At 47.1% G+C, this 6,161-nt stretch overlaps 1 long non-coding RNA gene across 1 annotated transcript in view; it reads right to left on the bottom strand.

Annotated features, from left to right (window-relative positions):
• Positions 1–1,728, bottom strand: part of LOC103747517 — a 26,645-nt gene extending 24,917 nt beyond the window's left edge. Inside the window, exon 1 of the long non-coding RNA XR_607848.1 lies at positions 1,594–1,728. This is a non-coding gene — a long non-coding RNA (uncharacterized LOC103747517). The remainder of the gene's footprint in view (positions 1–1,593) is intronic.
• Positions 1,729–6,161: the final 4,433 nt, after the last annotated feature.

Genomic DNA, 6,161 nt, shown 5'->3' with positions numbered 1-6,161 from the left:
GGATCTCTGGCATTGGCCTTTTTGGTCCAGGCCAGGTATCCATATTAGCATCACATCGTCTAAACCTAAACTGGCCCTTAAGGGCCTTTTGTTTCTTATGGAGGGACACCAGCAGGCCATGAAGAGAGCCATCCTGAGACAACTGCACTGCCAGACCCTTGGCTTGAAGCTTAAAGGCTAGAAGTGTGGAGCTTTTTCTTATGTTTTATTGAATTTGTGTGCCTTTTATGCAATACATCTTAATTATATTTAGACCTCCCTCCCCTAACTGCACCCTACCATAGCCCCCTGCCAGATATCATACATTCTATCATATATGTTAATGCCTATCAAGTCAAGTTTGTGTCCCCAAATGTCCTTCAGTGTGAGTTCATCCATTGGAGCCTGGTCAGCCTATCTAGTGTCACTCCCTTAAAGAAGACCCGCTCTCCCTCACCCGGAAGTGATCAGTTATATGGTATTTTCTTATGAAAGTGTGAGCAAACTAGACTAAGGCAAAGTCAGAATAAGTGTCTTGGTCAGTTCAGGCTCCTGTAACAAAGTACTGTGGACTTTGGGTTTTGTACAGCTCTGGAGACTGAAAGTCAAAGATCAAGGTGCTGAGTGAGCCCATCCCTGGTGAGGGCCATCCTCCTGGTTTGTCCGTGGCAATCCTCCTATTGGAGGTGGGGTTCTTGTCCCTTCCTCTCTTTGTAAGAACATGAACCACATCATGGGCATTTCTCCCTCATGACTTCTAAACCTAATTACTTTCAAGGACCCCTCCCTTAAATAGCACACAATTGGAGACTGGGACTTCAGTACAGGAATCTTGAAAGGACATAGTCCATAGTGAGCGGTCACACAGGGTTAGTAGAGGAGGTGTTTACTAATAAGACAGGGAACTTATAGGGTGATAGAAATGTTCCACATCTTCATTGGATGATAGTTGCGTGAATTTTTACAGAATATGCATAAAAGCACTGTGATAGCTGATCTTGGCTCTCAACTTGACACATCTGGGAAGACACAACTGCAGAATTACCTCCATCATATTGGCCTGTGGGTATGTCTGCCAGGCATTTTCTTGATTGTTAATTGATATAGGAGGGCCCAGCCCACTGTGAGCAGTGCTATCCCTAGGCAGGTAGATCTGGACTGTATTAGAAAGGTAGCTGAATGTGAGCCCCTAGGCCACATCCCTCCCTGATCTCTGCTCCAAGTTCTTGCTTGAGCTCCTGCCTGCCCCAGCTTCTCTCCATGATGGACTATGACCTGGAAGTATAAATCAAATAAACACTTTCCTCTCCAATTTGCTTTTTGTCAGAGTGTTTCTCACAGCAACATAAAACAAACTAGAACAGGGTGGTGTATGCCTTTAATCCCAGCACTTGGGAGATAGAGGCAGGCAGATTTCTGTGAATTCAAGAACAGCCTGGTCTACATAGTGAGTTCCAGACCAGCTAGGGCTAAAAAAGAAACAAACAAACAAACAAAAAAACTAGAACAGCATTGGCACTGAAGAAAATTAAGTCTGTTGGAAAGAACAAGGGGTTCCTCCCCTCCTCACTCTTCTCCAGCAAATTAATGTGGGAAGACTTATTAATTACTCACCTCACAGATTCTTGCACCACAAGCACAGCGAGAGGGATGGGGGAATCAGCAGCCCTATTGCCCAGGTCTCAGGGAGCTTTTTCAGCTCCAAAAGCAATATCTGGAAGTCCTCAGATTGTAGCCTAGGAGCTAGACTGTGCAAATGCTGACAGCTCATTAAGAGCCTCTGACACTAGGGGAACCGCATTAACTCTTTCGTGTTTCCCTGGAGGCAGCTGTGGCCCAGTTCCTTTGAGAACCAGCCAGAGCCCAGATCTGCTCAGCTGTTAGCACATTCCACCAGGAAAAACAAAAAGGAAATGGAAAAGCCAACACAGAAAGTCTTAGTGAGGATTTAAACTATGCGACTCTGACCCTAAAGACACCCTGCACTAGAGCCCAACAGGCTGAAAAACAGCTTAGTCTTGTCCTTCAACAACTGACCTTTAGGGTTGTGTAGCAATAATGGGGTGTTAACACCTTGGGATAAAAATAAGGACATTCCCCCAGGTGGCTCCCAGTACTTCCTTCCAGAACTTTGTCAATGCTAATGTGATACAGTGAGACACCTCAGAAACACTGGGATTAGAGTGGGTTTGGAAAAGTGGGGGAGATGTGCAGCCCCCTTTGGGGACCCAGGCTGTTTGAAAAAAATGCACACAAAACACACACACATACACACACACACACACACACTTTTCATAAAATCATTGCATTCTGACAAAGGTAATATGTAGCATGTGTGCCCCTTACATCCCCCTCTGTGTTCTTAACCGACATTGTTAATAGATCACAGCACTATTCATTACTGAGACCAGTTCTGGATCCAGCTGGTGCTAGCTCATTAGAGCCAATAGTTAATTAGTTTCCCTAGCCAGTTGTTAAACACATTGGTTAAAAATTTAATTATGAGATTATATTTAAATGAATTGTATCAAAAGCAAAGATAATGGGAGGGTATGGTGGCACACATGGGTGGTAGGCAAACACAGGTATATCTCTGTGAGACTGCTCTACATAGTGAGTTCCAGACCAGCTGGGCCTGAGGGAGTCAGCCAGGGATAGATACCAAGCTAAACTCAGTCGAAACCAGAAGCAAACATAGAGTGCTCCACTATGGCTGGAGGGGCTGGTCAGGCCTTGGAGAGGCTATCAGCCCTGAGTGGCGTGCAGGCTGGAAGCGAGGCTCTAGAGCCAGTGTGGGGTTCTTCCCAGGCCACCTGGCCTGGCTGCTCAGCAGGGACGGCTTGAAGGCCTTGCTTGCAGGGGTCATAGAGGCCTCTAGGCCTGTCCTCCAGGTCACCACTCCTAGCCAACCACTTCCCAGTTCCTACCTTCTTAGTGTCTTTCTCTCTCACTCTTTTTTCCTCTTTCTTTGTCTTTTTAACTTAAATTTACCTCTTCTCTAAACACCTGTGCAGACTTTTCACTAGGCGTCAGAATCCTCAGGAGCCTCTCTTAAGATGCAGATCCTTGAAGATTTGTTAGAGAGATTCCAGAACTGAGCCTAGGAACTGTTGGGGCCTATGAGTCCCTGGGGTAAAACCCCTCCATTTTATTGGCAGTTTTCCCAATAACTGTACCCCTGGAAAAGGCAGTAGAGGCAAATCTGCTGGGGCAGTGTGAAGGTAGGAAGGTCGCCTTGGAGCTGGACGGGCAGGCAAGGCACTGGCACAACCTTTGGGGCCTGGGCTCCTTCTTCAAACACAACTAAGGCTTGCAAGACAGTAACAGAACTTGAACCCAGTGTGCATGTTTAAGTGAAGCTGGGTGCCTGTACCATCTCATACCCAGGAAGCTGCCGGTGGGGTCTTGTATCATCTGAGTGTTTACCAGTGACATCCCAAAATTCCTGGTGTTCAAAGACAAAGGCTCCAGGTAGAAGAGGGGTGAGGAGGATGGCAGGCCCCTGGCCTGACCTTGCTAGAGATGGCATCCAAGGAGGGCCCAACAGGGCAGATCTCTGGAGCTTGAGGAAGTCTTATTTTCTCCCTAGCCCCAGAGCTCTGGCTGGGTCCCCGCTTCCATCTGAAACAGATACAGAGCTACCCTGAGAAGGGAAGAGAAGGGTGAAGAGCTAGGCTCTGTATTAGGTAGCCCAGAGATAAGGGAGACCACAGGTGACCATGTCAATACTGCCAGGGGCTCCAACCCTGCTGTCTCCCACAACCAGCCTTCAATGACCCAGACCTGACTCTTCCCCATTGGTGAAGCTACTCTGCTCCACACTTTATTCTATTTGCATGGGATGTTCCCGGTTTGGGCCATGAAAACTTTGTGGTCCTATGAGCCTGGCAAACCAGGACAGCTAGCCTCCCTATAAGCCTGTCATGCCAAATGACCATGAAGTCCCATTCTGAAAGCACTTGAATTATTATGCTGGGTGGGTGTCTCCAGGGCTACATGGCCATGATCCAGCCATTCAGACCATCAGGTCAGTACATCCAGTTTCATCTTCCTCAATGTCCTCCTCAGTAGCTTATATCACTCACAAACATATACAGTCAGGGCATCTGATTACCAATGACTGTGGCTGGTGACTGAGCCCCCACCTGTGTCTTGGAAGTAGTCCTCAGCTCTGGCTTTGTGGTGGTCGGGGCGGGGGGTTTCCTCAAAGTCCTTGGATCACTTTGTTATACACTTAGCTTGACACCCACTCTTCTAGGGCCAGAAATATGGGCATTAATTGCCTTTTTCTAGAACAGCATTGCAAGAGAAATCATGGCCCTGCCAGGGTCTCTAGCCCACCTCCTAGCAAGAAGAGGGTAGGCCTATACACGAGCATCAAGAAGCAAACTTTCGGGCTGGAAAGATGGCTCAGAGGTTAAGAACACTGGTTGTTCTTGCAGAAGACCTGGGTTCAAATCCCAGCACCCACATGGCAGATAACAACTGTCTGTAACTCCAGCCCAGGGGATCCGATAGAGAGAATGAGGATGTAATGATTAGAAGCTCTCCAATGAGGTTAATTGATGGGGGTAGTGCTAGGTTGGCTAGGCTTCCTAGTATTCATCATACACCTATAAGTGGGAGAATTGTTTGCAGCCCTTGAGCTAGGGCATTGCACGACACGTGTACACTTACCTACATGCAGGCAATGTGCACATACACATAAAATAAAAATAATTTAAAAAAAGAAGCAGCAAACTTGCTTCAAGTTCAAAAGTGTACAGGCCTCCATATGCCATTTTCTGGATTGTCATATCATGTGGCACCCCTCTTGCTGGTTCCTTTAGAAAATTTCTCTCCAGATTCTTGCCAGTTAAAGATGAAAACTCTGAGAACTCCAGGTTTCAAAGACAACTGTGCTGGATAGCTTTAGTTGTTGACTTGACACACCTGGGTTGAGGGAGCCTCAACTTGGGAATTTCCTCCATTGGACAGGCCTGTGGCCATGTCTGTGGGGGCATTTTCTTGATTGTAGAGTGATGTGGGAGGACCCAGCCCACTGTGGGCAGTCCCACCTCTGGGCAGGTGGTCCTGTATTATATAAGAAGGCAGACTGAGCAGGGGCCAGGGGAGCAAGCCAGTAAGCAGTGTTCCTCCATGGCCTGTGCTCCAGCTCCTACATCCAGGTTCTGCTCTGAGTTCCTGGCTTGGGCTCCCTCAGTGATGAACTGTGACCTGCGAGATGCAAGATAAATAAACCCTTTCCTTCCCAAGTTGGTGTTTGTCTCGACAATGGAGAAACAGACTAGAACAATGACGGTCAGGTGGATCTACAAGAACTGGAATGTTCTTGTTCTGTGAATCTAACAATATTCCTTTTGTGGCATAGTCTGCCAGGAGCTCAGAGCTGATTTGTAGCAAATGTAGCTATTGTGCAGACTTTATGCAATAGCTAGTCCGAATGCTAACTTTACTTTAGTTTTCCTTTCTAAGCTTACTTTCTACCCAATGTCTGTGGCTGTTATTTGAATTCATATATAAGGGGCCACAAACCCTTTCAGAAGTGAAGAAGGGTATACTATATTAGCAAATATAATTCAAATGGTAATTATTAGGAAAGCACAGAGGACAGAAACTGCTGGACACTCTAAAGCATACCACACTGATTCTCATGGTGCAAGGCTTCCAATGTTTGATGCAAAGCTGCCTTCCTGGGATGCAATGGCTTTCTCTGTGACTTGGACAGAAAGCTACTCTTGATGGTTAATCTTGGTGGTCAACTTTATTGGATCTGGAATCAACCAAGAGATATACCTCTGGGCAGGTCTGGCAGGGCATCTCCTAGAAGGATTAACTGAGGGAGTAAGACTCCCCACCAGAGTAGGCAGCACCTCCCGCAGTGGCCCAGATAGGAAGAGGGAAAAGCAGTGTTTTCCTGTCCTCCTCTGCTTCTTGCTGGTGAGTGTATCAGTGCTGCCGCTATCATTATCTGACACCAGAACCCATCTTCTTCAGCCTTCCAATATGGACTGGAAATCAAGGGCTCTTTAGGAATCCTCCAGGCCTTTAGCACCTGAGTAGAACTGCTGAGGTACCTAACCTTGTGGACTGAGCAGCTACGGGGCTGTCAGTCTCTCCAGCATTCAGATGGCCACCGTTGGACTCCCCAGCCCATACTGTGTAAGCCAATTAATAAATCC

This window comes from Nannospalax galili, unplaced genomic scaffold (assembly GCF_000622305.1).
Source record: "Nannospalax galili isolate Female #2095 unplaced genomic scaffold, S.galili_v1.0 scaffold364, whole genome shotgun sequence".
In the NCBI taxonomy this organism is placed as follows: domain Eukaryota; kingdom Metazoa; phylum Chordata; class Mammalia; order Rodentia; family Spalacidae; genus Nannospalax; species Nannospalax galili.
The sequence above is the reverse complement of the archived record's forward strand: the minus strand, read 5'-3'. Positions and strand labels throughout refer to the sequence as shown.